General features: G+C 46.8%; 1 pseudogene; it reads right to left on the bottom strand.

Moving 5' to 3' along the window:
• Positions 1-8,456: 8,456 nt before the first annotated feature.
• LOC130874502 (40S ribosomal protein S11-like) lies at positions 8,457-14,978 on the bottom strand (annotated as a pseudogene).
• Positions 14,979-15,373: the final 395 nt, after the last annotated feature.

Genomic DNA, 15,373 nt, shown 5'->3' with positions numbered 1-15,373 from the left:
TAGTGCAGGGAGCATCTCCTTCTGACTTCACCAGCTTCTTTCCCTGGAGAAACGCCTGTCAAGATGGTTAGGAGAGCCCCTGACGTTGCTGCTGGTCTCAGGACTATGATTAACACTCATTTTCCTTCCTCCTATTATCAAATCTAGATGCCCCTCATTCACAAAGCAATGTCCCTGATCTAGACGGCTTACCTGGTGAGGGGACCTGGATGGATTCTGACCTCTGAAGGTCTGTTTCCTGGTCACCACACCCTTCTCAGAGCACAGTTCCTGCCCTTGTTCATTAGCTGTCAAACCTGAGTAAGGGAGTATCAAGAGTCACCCAAGTAGATCAACTGTCAACCATGTTCTTCTCTGTCCCCAGTGTGACAGCTTTCTCTTCTGCTACCAGTCAATTACTTCTGCTCTTAGGGTTCAGTTATAAAGTGTCCCCCAAAAGGCATACGTGTTAAAAGTTTGCTCCCTGATATAAGTGACATTCAAGATGGGACTTTGGGGGAAGTGATTAGATCATGAAGGCTCTGACTATATGAATGCACTGAGACATACAAAGAGACAAACTGTTGGGAGATGGTCGAGCTGTGGAGGGTAGGGTCTGTTGGGAAGAAGTGGGTCATCGGAAACAAGCCTTAGAAAGATATACCTTGTTCCTGGCCCACACCTAGCACTCTGCCTCCCAGACACTGAGATGAACAGCTCTGCTCCACTCTACTCTCTGCTAACCCATCTCCACCATGATAGCCAAAGTCAGCACAGACTCAGAAACATGAAGTCAAGTGCGGTAGGTCGCTTGAATAAGAATGGCCCTAGAGGCTCATGTATTTGAATGCTTAGTCATCAGGGAGTAGCACCATTTGAAAGGATTAGAAGGATTAAGATGTGTGCCCTTGCTGGGGGAAGTGTGTCACTGGGAGTGGGCTTTGGGGTTTAAAAAGTCCACACCAAGCCCAGAGTCTCTCTCTGGATGAGGTATAGCTGCTGCTCCAGTACCTGTCTATATACCTCCAGGTTCCCCACCATAATGACTAAACTTCTGAAACTGTAAACCATCCCTCAATTAAATGCTTTCTCTTATAAGAGTTGCGGGGGTCATAGTGTCTCTTTATAGCAATAGAGCAGTGACTAAGACACCTAGTGACCATAGACCTAGATGAATCTTTCCTGCTCTTATAGTGAATTCTAAGGTATTTGCTGTAGCAGCAAAATGTCTGACATGCCTGTCAAAATACCAACTCTGCTTGTTCTCTGGTCCTGTTTGATTAAAAATACTTTGATATGCCCAAGTAGCATCTGCACATCATTGCTCAGTGATACTGTGAGACAATGGTCTTTCATCCTGTCTCTTGGATTACTATAATAAAACTGATTGGCCAGTAGCCAGGCAGGAAGTATAGGTGGGGCAACCAGGCAGGAAGTAGAGGCAGGGTGATGAGAACAGAAGAATTCTGGGAAAAGGAGAGAGTTCAGTCTACAGTCGTCATCCAGACACAGAGCAAGCAAGATGAGAATACCTCACTAATTAAAGGTACCAAGCCATGTGGCTAACACAGACAAGAATTATGGGTTAATATAAGTTATAAGAGTTAATAAGAAACCTGAGCTAATAGGCCAACTAGTTAATAATTAATATAGACCTCTGGGTGTTTCTTTGGGACTGAATAGCTGCAGGACTGGGCAAACTTCTGTCAACACAATAAGACTTTTCCTGGGATTTCCGGTGGAAGTATTTTTTCTTTTATAAACAAGACATTTTAACCCTGCAGGCCCAGAGCTGCAGGCAGGAAACATGAATCTCTCCAAGTGGATAACTGACTGAAAGTGATTCTAAGTAAAGCCATCCTTGTTGCTACCCCTGGGTTTCCAGACTGAAAGTACACTACCATCCTTATTCCAAGGCCTCCTTTTTGCTACACCATCAGGCCATCCCCTCATTCTCTTCTTCAGAACAGTATGCTATGATGTCATAGCCCTGGGCGTACATTTATATCACCTTTGCTCTATCATGGAGTTGTTACCATGCAAAGGTCATAGCAACTGTTAATGCCCACAGGGTAACATCAACAGCCAGGTTGCCAGGTTACAAAGGGGATGCAGTCTACTGCTGTCTAACGGAACATATAAGCAGAGTGTTTATGGCGGGAGGGACGAGGCTGTCCACGGTCTGGCAGCTTGGGCTCCCGCTCACCAAGGCCAACCTTGCCATCACTGCTGCATGTCCTACATGCTAGCAACAGAGACCAACGCCAAGTGCCGCCTTCAGCACCATGCCTGATGAAGTTGCTGGTTAGTTGGTTTTTTGTTTGTTTGTGAACTTGACACAAGTTAAAGTCATCTAAAACGAGGGACCCTTCATTGAAAAAATGCCTCTAATCAGATTGGCAAGTTTGTGAGTCATTTTCTTGAATGATTGATGTAGAAGGGCACAGCCTATTGTGTGCAATGCCATTCTTGGACAGGTGACCTGGGATGTATTTTAAAAAGCAAGTCATGCTAGATGTGGTGGCACATGGCTTAATCCCAGCACAGTGGAGGCAGAAGCAAGTGGATTTCTGTGACCTCCAGACGAGCCTGATCTTTCTACATGGTGAATTCCAGGCCAGCCAGAACTCCATAGTGAGGCCCGCTCTCAAAGAACAAACTGAGAAATCCTTGAAGAACAAGCCAGTAAACAGCCTTCCTCCACGGCTCCTGCCTTTCCTCCCTGAGCTGTGTTTTGTCAGTGTTTTTATCACAGCAACAGAAAGCAGAGTAGGTGGCTGGTCATGGTGGCATACGCCTTTAATCCCAGCAGAGGCAGGAGGATCTCTGTGAGTTATAGGCTAGCCTGGTCTTCATAGAGTGTTCCAGGATAGCCAGGAAGAAATAAAGTGACCCTGCCTAAAAAGAAAAAAAAGAAAGGAAGGAAGGAAGGAAGGAAGGAAGGAAGAAAAGAAAGAAAGAAAGAAAGAAAGAAAGAAAGAAAGAAAGAAAGAAAGAAAGAAAGAAAGAAAGGAAAGAAAGAAAGGAGAAAGATCGACCAGGGCAGCAGTGACTCATGGGATCCTATGCTGGTGAATAGAAGACTCTAATCATTAGATAGTTTTTTTTTTTGTTGTTTTTTTGTTTTTTTGTTTTTTTCGAGACAGGGTTTCTCTGTGGCTTTGGAGCCTGTCCTGGAACTAGCTCTTGTAGACCAGGCTGGCCTCGAACTCACAGAGATCCGCCTTCCTCTGCCTCCCGAGTGCTGGGATTAAAGGCGTGCCCCACCACCGCCCGGCTAGATAGTTTTTTTTTAATGATTTATTTATTGTGCATTAGTGTTATGACCACATGTGTGTCTATATAACAGTATCAGATCCTCTGGAACTGGAGTTGCAGACAGCTGTGAGCTGCCATGTGGGTGCTGGGAATTGAACTCAGGTCCTCTGGAAGAGCAGCCAGTGCTCTCAACCACTGAACCATCTCTTCAGCCCCATAAGATAGTTTTTTTTTTTTTTTTTTTTTTTTTTTTTTTTTTTGGCTTTTCGAGACAGGGTTTCTCTGTGGTTTTGGAGCCTGTCCTGGAACTAGCTCTTGTAGACCAGGCTGGTCTCGGACTCACAGAGATCCGCCTGCCTCTGCCTCCCGAGTGCTGGGATTAAAGGCGTGCGCCACCACCGCCCGGCCCATAAGATAGTTTTGAGACCTATGTGGAATAAAGCTAAAGTCACCCTCAAATGACTCTCTCTTTCTGCGAAAGTTAGCAGGGTAGCTGATTGGTTTTCTCCAGGGATGGTGCTGAAGGCAGCACTCGGTGTTGGTCTCTGTTGCTGGCACAGGACATGCAGCAGTGATGGCAAGGTTGGCCTTGGTGAGCAGGAGCCCGCGCTGCCAGCCCATGGACAGCCTCTGTCCCTCTTGTCATGGTCACTTTGCTTATATGCTCCTTTAGCCAGCAGGGAGCGGCAGTGATGGAGGTGGTCTAGCTCACTCCAGCTGCATCGTCTTTGGTTCTTGGTGCTGTCTTGTGGGTGTTAACAGCGACAATGACCTTTGTACTACATGTCTGCTCCCCCACACACACTGAGCCTAACTTACGCTTTTGTCCTGATGTCCAGGATCTTTCCCTTTCAAGGACACTCTGAAGAAGCCATTCAGCTTGACAAAATAAGTCCTTGTTTGTTCAAGCCATAGTCACTCCCCCGCCCCCCCCAAAAAAAGTTGGATGACAGGTTCTCTCTGCCTGAAGGTCTGTCTGCACATCAATGGGACCTGTGGCTCCCCATCATCTGTCTTTGTCACCCTTGAATGACGGTGTATCACAACACCGCAACAATCCATTTTCAATTTGCACTCACTTATTAAGCCATCCATGGACCAAACTCGGGTTCACGACAAAAACCAACTATCCAGAGATTTGCAAGAAGCCATTCACGCACGCTAAGGAAGAGACCTGGGCAGTGATGATGATGATGGCACAGTGGGTCATACAGATCTCTGTGTCCTTCAGCCGGGCCTGTGGTGGATCCTGGACTTGCTGCTGGGCCATGTGACCGCATCACTCCACAGCCCTGATAGAGCCAGCTGATGCCGAGCTGTGGAGCACTTGCCCAGTGGCGTCTCACTCTGTTTCCCTCATGCCCCGATAGCGTGCCAAGATTTTCTAGGAAGATATTTCATTTCACAACTGCCACGGCCTTGTTTCAGAACGCTGGGACTCTGCATTGTAATTCTCGCTTTGGAAATTGTCATAAATTCTACATGACATCTTTTCCAAACACTGATGTCTTTACTACTGTACATACAGATCACCAGATCATGTGGCCCAGACCTCAGAGATGTTTGTACTGTGTAGCCTGCGTGCGTGGCAAGAACCCTTTACTGTTCCTGGTCACATTTAATACTGGCAGGATTTCAAGTTACCTTGTATAAAGTGATAGCCCCAGGTTTGGAATATGTGGTCTCTAGAAGTCTAAGGGGTCCACAATGTGTTGGACTTTCTTCTTGAGGACAATAACTACAAGAGCCAATCGTGTATCTCCTACTTTAGAGGGATGTCACCACGTGATCTGGACCACTGGACACATAAAAATGATACAGATGTGGTAGATGTCTGATTCTTTTTAAAGACTTATTTTTATATGATGTGTATGGGTGTTTTGCCTGCATATGTGTCTGTGTCCCATGTGTATTCAGTGCCTGAGGAGGCCAGAAGAGGGGTCTCTCTGTAGAGTGCTGTATGTTCCCTCCTGTCTCTGTAGAATGCTGCATGTATGTCCTCTACTGTTGAGCCATTGCTCCACCCCTAACCTCTAATTCCTCATCAATATTTTTTTCTTCCACTTTCTGGAATGAGTGCGTTCCAAAAGCCTCAAAATCATTAGTCTCTTCTTGCTCAGATGGTCCAGTGAGCATGATGTCATCGGTATCCAGGCAGTCCAGGTCTCTGGGGGCCATCTTATGCCAAGAGTATTAACGTGACCCTGGGCCAAGGTTGTAAATGTTCCCAGTGAATCAGCTGTTCTGGTGAAAGAGCATACACCCCTTGTCCCAGAATGCCCCACACTCATACCTGAAGATATCTGTATGATACCAGGCACGGCAGCCACTGCGGGGCCACTGCTTGTCTACTACAGTGCTCTGTTGTCTTTCTCCAGGTCTGACTTTCACAGGGTTCAGATTGATGATTAAATAGAGATGCGATGCGGACCACCAGCCTGCATCCCTTAGGTCTTCCTCAGTCACGTCTATAATTACATGTTATGAGCTGTGGACCTTCCCAGGAGTGCACTGCAGCTTTTGATTTGATACCCTGGCACCTGGGGGGAAGAGCGGTACAGAACTTCAGACTCTTCCGCTTGGCCTTTACACCATCATAGCTGAGAAACCAAGGCATACAATTTGTCTGTGTGTGCATGTGTGTGTGCGCACACACGCGCCTGCACTCATGCGCATTTGCAGTGGTTAGAAGATCACTTGTGGGAGTTGGTTCCCTCCTTTCACTTTCCAGCGCATGGGGCCTGGCATGGGACTCAGGTTGTTCATCTGTGTGGCAAATGCTTTTACTCACGGAGCTGTGTTGTTGGCCCCATATCCATTTTAATTACATATTTGACACCAGGAAATGAACTGGCCAGTTCAGAGACATTGTGGGTAACTGTTGGTCAGACCTTGGCCAAGCTACAGTTACCAACTGGCACCATGTGTATGCATTTTGAAAGGGGTCTCATGATGATGTTTTAAGTCTTGGGGTTTCAGCAAAGATCCCCACATCCTAGAGTCCTGGGGAAAATATCCTTTTGTATTTATTCTTCTAATGTCTGATTATCAAATAAATGGCCATAGTTCCCTTTAGGGAAGACCTGAAAACTGTCCCCTACCTTTACTGTGATGTCATTGGGTGCTGCCTGATGGGGACCAGTTCTTTTTATCCACAGGCTCTGGGTCTGAAAACTAGTTTATATTAGGAAACCAGGCACAGCATAACTTTAGAAGAGAGCTTAATTTGTCATCGAGATGTCTGTCCTTGGCTTCTCGGTCGTCCGTTGTGGATTTCGTTTTCTTATCCTGACTGCCCCATTATTCTGTCTGTGTTTTGTTAACCACACCCTACTCTCTGAGGGTCAGAGTCCCCTGGCTGCCACTCCAGCCTTGCCGTTCGTTATGATAATTGCATCCACCTGGTATCTGAGAGCATAGTGTCACATCTGGGTCCTCTCACTCCATTGTTACCTGTGAACCTTGTGCAGTGGTGGCATCTCCACTCACAGCCCTGGCTGCAGACTCTAGCTGATGACGGCACCTTCTCCCTCCCGCCCCCATCAGCACCTCATTGCCTGGGTACCCTATGGGCCGCTATGGAATAGCATCATCTGGCAGGCTTCCCTGCTGCGTGTACTCTGTCGGTTCTAACAACCCGATTCTCTGAGCCTCTTGGTCTTCTGCCATGGGAATTCTGACATTTCTACTTCTACTGTGAACTACACATTTCCTTGGCTTCTAAGAACCTTCCCAGAAAGTTCTGCAGCCATCCTGAGATGGGTCCCAAATGGAAAACTCTTCCTTCCTTTCCCCATTTTCTGCTGGGTCCTGTTGATCGCAGGCTTTCAGACTATTGCCCCAAACATGCTTTCCCAACAGTTACTGATAATATGGTGATAAGCCCTGCAGTTCCTCTGTAGAAGCCTGTTAAGTTTTTTCTTGGACCGACAAACCTCTCTGCCGACGCGATAAATCCAAATTAGACCAAATCAGACCAAATTAGAAGAAACCCAGGTTTAATGGATGCCAGCGCTCCCAGATGGCCCCCGGGAAAACATAGAGATGGGGAAAGGAGAACTAGAATGACCACCGGAGAGGGAAAAGGGGAGACCGTGTGCTCATTCTCTGGGGGGCAGTTTAAAGAGCCCGTGGGAGTTGTCTTGACCTTCCCTGGGGAGGGGACTTTGACATGGAACTTTCCACCCAACATTCCAAAATGGATGTCAGGGAGCTGGGGTAAAACCCCCACTAAACATTCCAGACGTTTTGTATAAAGGGGTGTTAGGGAGCTGAGGTAACGCTTCCTAGCAAACAAAGCCCTTTCATTCCTTGTCAATCCCAGGCTTACCTTTGGTTAGGGTATGTTGTTATTTTTCCCTAGTTATTGGTCTCATGGTCAGGAAGGCAGGCAGAGTCATATTCTGTAAAAGTGTATGTGGTCATGCAGTGGAGTTGTCTTTAAGCAAGGGGAGAGTGCTGGTTCTTACTTGAGAGAGGTAATAGCTGTCATGGGCTCAAAGCAATCTAGGAATCCAGACTCTCTAGGTAAATCCATCAAGCTGTGAGGTCTGTGCCCAGGTGCCATAAAAGGGAGAGGATCCTGGGAGGCTAGGAGGTTGAAGAGACTGCAGAGAGCTGCAAACAGCAGATAACACGTGTTTATCCACCAAATGAACTGCTAGGCAGGCAGTCCTGGGTAGGCACTCAGGCCTATGCTGACACAGGCAGGCTGTACACAGACAGGCACAGGCACACACGCAGGCCAGCACACAGGCTACAAAGACATAGGCACACAGGCCTACAGACAAGCACATACAGGCAGGCTGGCAAAGGGCTCAAGGCCTCCAACCTCAAGGTCATTCATATAGAATCACACGGAAGTGTCATTCTGCCAAAAATAATGAAATAACATATTGGACCGCTGTTTATTTTGGGGTTCCCCAGACATCCAGTGTCAGCCCCTTTGTGCCCAGTCATTGTCTACTCCCCCGTGTCCAGTGTCAGCTACATTTTAGCTGACTCACACCAGACACCCATATCAGCACCATGTTGTCTAAACGTAAACTGGCTCTTACAGCCTTCTGTTCCCAGCAGAGGCTCCTTCTTTCTCCACCAGGTCCCTGGCCTTGGCATAGATCTGTCTACTTTATTTTTTTTTAAACCCCTATAAGCAAGAAAATAACTGTATCATGTTCTGAGGAGTTAGCCTGCAGTCTGTGGGGTTAGCCAGCATTCTCTCAGAACTTTTGAAATTGCTTCTGTACCAGTGTCCTTGGTGACCTTGAGCACACTGAAGCGCCCTGTCTCACTCTGGGGCCTGCACTTGCCTGTGGTGATGGTGTTGCCAATCTGCACATCCCTGAAAAGGGAGCAGGTGCACAGACACATTCTCGTGGTGCTTCTCTAAGGGACTGTACGTATGGACGGACCAGAGATGATGCTCATGGGTGGCAGTGGTCCTCTGCATTCTCATCTTGACCACCATATCCTCTGATGGAGTCCCCCTGGGATGGAGCCGTTACCAGTAAAAGGCATTTCTTGTCTATGTAGGGGCCCTTGATGGTGGGTGTCGTGAAGCTCAGTCCAGTGTTCTTGTAGTAGAGGGAGCCTCTCCTTGCTGGTTGCACCCAGCAGAACCTGCTTCCTGTTTCAACAGATGGTGGGGTACTTTTGGAAAGCATGCTCTGAATTTCCACCATCTTTCCTGGTATTGTAAGAAAAAGAGGTGTCCACTCGGACCTGTAACCTCTGTTGCTCTGACGATTAAGCCCCTAAGTTTGCACTTAGCCTCAGCATCCCTTTTCTTCCAGGTGCGAGGAACGAGTCTCTTTATGTCCTCCCAAGGAGGTCTTTTGGTTTGAGCACCAAGTTCTTAATTGCTGATTATTCTTTTTCAACACTTTACTACTTTTCAATGTGTTAGTTATCCCTAGCAAAAGCTGCCAATTGCAACAGGCTTATGGTGTTTCCTCCACAGTTCTCAAACACCTGATAAACCACACCTTCGCATGCATTCCCTCCCACCACCACCCTTGCCAGTTCACCACTGCTGTCTTGGGCTAGCTCTGCCTCCTGCCAATGAGGGTCCTCCCTGCTAGTCTTGATCTAAATCCAAGTTCCATCTTAGTATCAGCTTTCTTGGAGGCCTGCTGGTACCCAACATCTTGAGTTATGCTCGCAGAGAAGCAGAGACTGATTTAGTACAAAAGTCTGCTAGGATATGTTCTCAGGATCAATGCCAGTGGACAAGGAAGGAAGGAGGTAAGGCTGCAGAGAAGTTGGTTAGGCCACAGTACCATTTTAGTGAGGCCTCAGCCACTCGGGGTAATCTCTTAAGTGGGGGTGACTATTCAGAGCAAGTTCAAGTTGTGTGTAGCACTGAACCTTTGAGCCCCTGAGTGACCCATGGCTGAGTGTATGTTCTCCCAGGAGAATAAGTTCTTTATCTAAGGCAGTAATCTCAACCTTTTGGTCATAATCCCCTTGGAGGGTGAACCACCCTTCACTGGGGTCACCCAAGACCATTGGAAAACATAGATATTTACATTATGACTCAGTTATGAAATAGCAACAAAATAATTTTGTGGTTGATACAAATACATGAGGGACTGCATGTATTAAATACGTGAGGGACTGCATGTATTAAAGGGTCATATTTATTGTTCAGTATCATTTTCCCCTGTTAAAATGTAAAACCAGGGGCTGGAGAGGTGGTTCAGCAGTTCAAAGCACTTGCTGCTCTTGCAGAGGACTCAGGTTCAATTCCCAGGACCCACAAAATGACTTACAACCTTCTGTGATTCCAGTCTTGGGGAATCTGATGGCCATTTCTGGCCTTCATGAGCACCACATGCATACATGCAAGCAAATATTCATACACATAAAAAATAAAATGTAAAAAATAAAAATGAAATGAAAAAAATGTAAAATTAAAGGGAGAGAAATTTCCATTTTTCTTTCCCTAATGAGTGCATCGTAAGTATCCAGAAAAGGTCTTGGCAGACAACAGACCTAAAAAGAATCAAGGATCAAAATAATCAATGACTAATTAACTCGTTGGATGCCTGTGAAAAGCAAACTGCTCTGATTACTGAAGTGTTAATACACAATATCTGTCAACACAGTGTGTTTACTCCTGGCCCAACAAACTCAGTTCCCTACAATATGTGACTACAGTCACAAGCCCATTAGGGTGGATTCAGGAAGATCAAGGAACAGAAACAAACTGCTGTAGAGTACATGAAGACATCAGAGCCCTCACTCATTGTTCCTACAATGACTAGAGTGTCTTAGGTAGGGTTTCTATTGTCGTAAGAGACACTGTGACCATGCAACTCTTATAAAGGAAAAGATTCAATTAGGGTGGCTTACAGTTTCACAGGTGTAGTCTGTTATCATCATGGTGGGATATGGTGGTGTGCAGGCAGACAGGGTGTTAGAGAAGGAGCTGAGTTCTACATCTTTTTTTCTATTGTGAGAATTTTTTTTTATTATGTATACAATATTCTGTCTATGTGTATGCCTGCAGGCCAGAAGAAGGCACCAGACCCCATTACAGATGGTTGTGAGCCACCATGTGATTGCTGGGAATTGAACTCAGGACCTTTTGGAAGAGCAGGCCAATGCTCTTAACCTCTGAGCCATCTCTCCAACCCTGAATTCTACATCTTGATCCTCGGGCAACAGAAGTGAATTGCTTCCCACACGAGGTGTAACTTGAGCATAGGAGACCTCAGAGCCCACCCCCACGATGACCCACTTCCTTCTTCCAACAAGGTCATGTCTCCTAAGAGTGCCATTCCCTTTGGGGGTCATTGTTTTTTCAAACCATCACATTCTACTCCCTGGCTCCCAAAGGCTTGTCAATGCGTTCAGTTCAATTTCAAAAGTCCCCACAGTCTGTAACAGTCTCAAACTTGTTTAAAAGTCTGAAGTTCAGTCTCTTCTGGGATCTATGCCTTCTCTTAACTGTAATTCTCTGTAAAATCAAAATCAAAAAGCAGATCACATACTTCCAACATATAATGGCACAGGATATACATCACCATTCCAAAACATAGGGAAAGGAACATAGTGAGGAAATACTGGACCACAGCAAGACCGAAACCCATCTGGGGAAACCAAACTCTGCATTTCTATATCTTATGTCAAAATGCTCTTCAAATCTCCAACTCCTGTCAGCTTTGTTAACTGCAACACACTTCTGTCTCTTAGGTTGGTTCCGCTCCCTGGTAGCAGCTCTCCTCTGCAGGTATCCCACAGCTCTGGCATCTCCAACATCTTAGGGTCTCCAAGGCAATCCAGGCTTCGCCTTCACAGCTTCATGCATTGACCTCTCTATGCCTCCTTACAGGGGCACCTCTGAAACATGCCTGGCTATAGCAGCTTTCCTTAGTCATGGAGGAAGATTCCATAATGCCTTTCTTCTATCTTCGACTTTAAAGCCAGAACGACATGTCTGAAGTTGCCAGGTTTTGCTGCTTGCTGAGGCTGGAACATGACCCCCTCATTCAATTACACCTTCACCAGCTTTCTGTGTTCTGTGGCTTGTTCTTCACTGACTATGCTTGGTTGTCCTGGAACTTGCTCTTTAGACCTGGCTAGGTTGTCCTGGAAGACCAGGCTGGCCTCAAATTCAGAGAAAGAAAGTTGAATGTGAACGTCACGTATTTTATTATTCCATTTACACAAAATATGCCAAACAGATAAATATATGAACACAGTATTTAAGTATGTAGGGGACTAGAGTATAGTTCAGCCGTGCAGTGCCCTGAATTTCGTCTTCAGCTCCCCCATATCTACACGCCAAGATAGAAAAAAAGAAGATGCTGAGTGGTTGCGGGGCGGGGTGGGAAGTGACTCCTCATGGGCACGGCTTTCTTTTGTGGTTATGGAAGTGTTCTAAGTTGTTAGGGTAATTTTAATAGATCTTCTGTGATATACTAAAGTCACACTGAGCTGTCCTCTTTGAACCGGCAGTGCTAGCTGCTGGGCAAGCGTGAGGTCGACAGTTCAGATTCCTAGCACCTACAGAAATCTCGGGCAGAAGTAGACCTGTGATCCCGGGAGTTGGAAGCAATTCCTGGAGCAAGCTGACCAGATGGTCATGGTGACACACGTCCCGTAATCCTAGCACTTGGGAGGTAGAAGTAGGAGATTCAGGGCCAGTCCCAACTACGCAGTAGTTCCAGGCCGTCCTAGACCTAGAACGTTACATGAAATCGCATCTCATAAAAACAATCACCACCACCAAGTTCTTAGCAGAACAGACAGGCTGACTCCCCGGTCTGCTCTGCTGTCACTCTGAGTTACTCCCAGGCTTGGGGGTCTCGGGCTTCTCAGCTGATTCTGATGATGAGTCAAATTTGGGAACCTTTGCTCCAGTTCAGCCTTCCACCCAAGGCTGTAGCCTCCGGGCCAAGAGGCTGAGTCAGCTTTTCCGAGAAGCATTCCCAGACTCACCTCACACCTCACTGAGGAAGGTGCTCCACCCGAGCACCTCCACTTGTTCGTCCCCTCCTCGGCCTAGGCTCCAGTCAAGGACTATTTACACCCCTCCCCACCAATGCAGCTGGGAAGGTGAAGACTCTTCAAAGCGGGGGAGTGCGCTGTGGGGAACGTGCCCCCATGTCTGTCTCATACTGAGGACCCTGCGTGTTTAATGACCCAATAATGAATGCAATCAGAATTACAATGCACCCACTAACAAGGCAGCATGATATACCTGCACAGCATTTGGTACAAAGATTTTGGCATAGAGAATATTTATTTGGATTTTTATTAAAAAATTATGTGATATAGGTGTTTTGCCTACACATATGTCTGTGCCCCACATATGTGCCTGGTGTCCAAGGAGGCCAGAAGAGAGTGTCAAATCCTCTGGAACTGGATTTATCAAGAGTTGTGAGCCGCCATGTGGGTGCTGGGAACTGAGCCCAAATCCTCTGGAAGAGCAGCCAGTGCTCTTAACCACTGAGCAATTTCTCCAGCACCTTACTTTGATTTTAAATTTGCTATTATTATTATTATCATTTCCAATTTTTTTCAAGAAGTCTTGAACTCCTGGACTCATAATCCTCCTGCCTTCGTCACACGCAGCTGGGACTTCATGTGTGCCCCACACTGCACTTGGCTCATCTGACTGTTCTTTGAAATGAATTATAATTTGATAGATGTGTGAGCTCTGAAGAGCGGCCCACCCTTGGAAAGGCTGGTCAAACTGTTCTCACAAAAGCATCTTTTCGGAAGCTGCGTCATTTCCTGGAAAGTTTCCCATGCATTCTCTGGACGAGGAGCAAGCTTTGGAGCTCTGCTGTGTGTAAGCATGAGAGAAAAGTGAAGTACAGGCCAACTGGTCCTCAACTCTGGGATCATCCGAATCAAGCTGAAGGCAAGAGACTGCAGCTCGTCTTTATCAGTGCCCGTGCTTCTGTTTCAATGCTACCCGGGAGCAGCCAGCGCTAGCATCCCAAAACATGCCCATTTGTGACATTGTATCTGACCTTGCACCTTTGGTACATACCCAGTGAGGCTTCAGGGTGCGTGGCAGGGCTATCCCTGGAAGCCGTTCCCATGCTGGGACGTGGGAGCCACAGAAGTGGATCCCTCCCACCTTGGCTGAAGGTCAGAGTTCAGGCCTATTCCTGCTCCTTCAGGGCTGTTGACAGGAGGTTTGACTTAGGTTGTGGTTACCAACAGGATGTCTTGACCTAGGGTATGGTTACTTGGTGTTTTGGGTATTAAGATAGCAATCAATTTTTTCCTTTGTATCATGAAAAAAAGATCTTTTGCTCTCTTCCCCTCTTTTGGATTGGGGTATTTAAAAATCATAAGAAATAAACATGGGCAAATTCAGTATTCACTGGATTGCCCTCCCGATTCTATTCTGTGTCTCTTTTTCTAATCTACACGCCCCTACCCTGGAACGTGCCAACCTCGTCAAGGTTGGATCCTGACACTGGGGTAGCCAATAATAGCTTCTCTACATTCTTAAGTGTCCCCATACCACGTGTTGTATGATACCTCATATCATGCAACTTCCTCTCAGCTGGATCCCCAAAGCACCCAAGGTTGTTTCTGTGTCGCCTGGCATAAAGAGAAAGTGATGAAGGCGAAATTGGGGGTGGAAAAGAGGTCTTAGCTGGTAAAATTACCATGAAATCACGCGATAAACTCCTTCCATAATAAATGTACGTCTGCCTCCAACACCCATTTGCAGAGCATCCTTTATGCACAAGGATTCAGAGATCCAGCACTCAAGGACACAACTAAAGCCCCCGGGATCTCACATGGGTCAACAATGTCATTCTCATTGTAGACAGTCAGGACAATGAAGGGCACATACTGAGTTAACTCTCAGTGGATATTCCGGAAACGAATAAATGAATGATAGACCAAATGAAACATTCCAGCACTGAAAGTGGTTTTGCCACAGAGACTTGGTGTTAGAATTCAGGCATTATGCTGGCCTGCCCTGTCATCTGGCAGGATGCACCCAGGCAGTAGCCTGGCCAGCCCAGGACCCTAGTCTTGTACACAGGCCCAAAAGGTCCCTTTAAGAGACAAGCTCCGCCTACTCTTGCCCGCTTTTCTGCCATTTTCTCTGAGGAGGCAGCCTTCTGTCTCTCTTCTTTCTCTTTCTCTGAATCTGTTTCTCCCTCCCGTTTTTCTCTTCCCTTCCTCATTCCCTTTATCTTAATAAACTCCGCACTCAAGCTCTGTCTGCATGGCCTGTTTGTCTCCTGCTCGCGTTCCTGCATGGCGGGTCCCTCTCACGCCGACATCATAACCCTTGGTATGTCAAAAAAGAAAATGCAAATGGCAAAATCGGTACAGAAGCCTATGGGAAAAAACCTGGCAAGAACGGTCATCCCATGGGCGTGGCACCACACCTAACCAGGATCTGATGAATGTTTGTTTCCGTTGGCTGAGGTTTCCCTCCTGGAACTCCCGGAGCAATGCAGCAAAGCAGGAAGACCTTCTCCCGTGCAAGCCAAGCTCAGGTGCGAAAGGCAAACACAGGGAGAGACTAGTGAGAACCGGTTCCAGCCCCACAGGGCCTCCCGCTCTCCGGCTACTTAAGCTCCTGGAAGCATCAGATGCCTAGTCCTGTCAGGTGCTCACCCATCATTCCACTCACCCTCATGAGAACGAC

The sequence above is a fragment of the Chionomys nivalis genome, chromosome 5, assembly GCF_950005125.1.
Source record: "Chionomys nivalis chromosome 5, mChiNiv1.1, whole genome shotgun sequence".
NCBI classification, from domain to species: Eukaryota; Metazoa; Chordata; class Mammalia; order Rodentia; family Cricetidae; genus Chionomys; species Chionomys nivalis.
The sequence above is the reverse complement of the archived record's forward strand: the minus strand, read 5'-3'. Positions and strand labels throughout refer to the sequence as shown.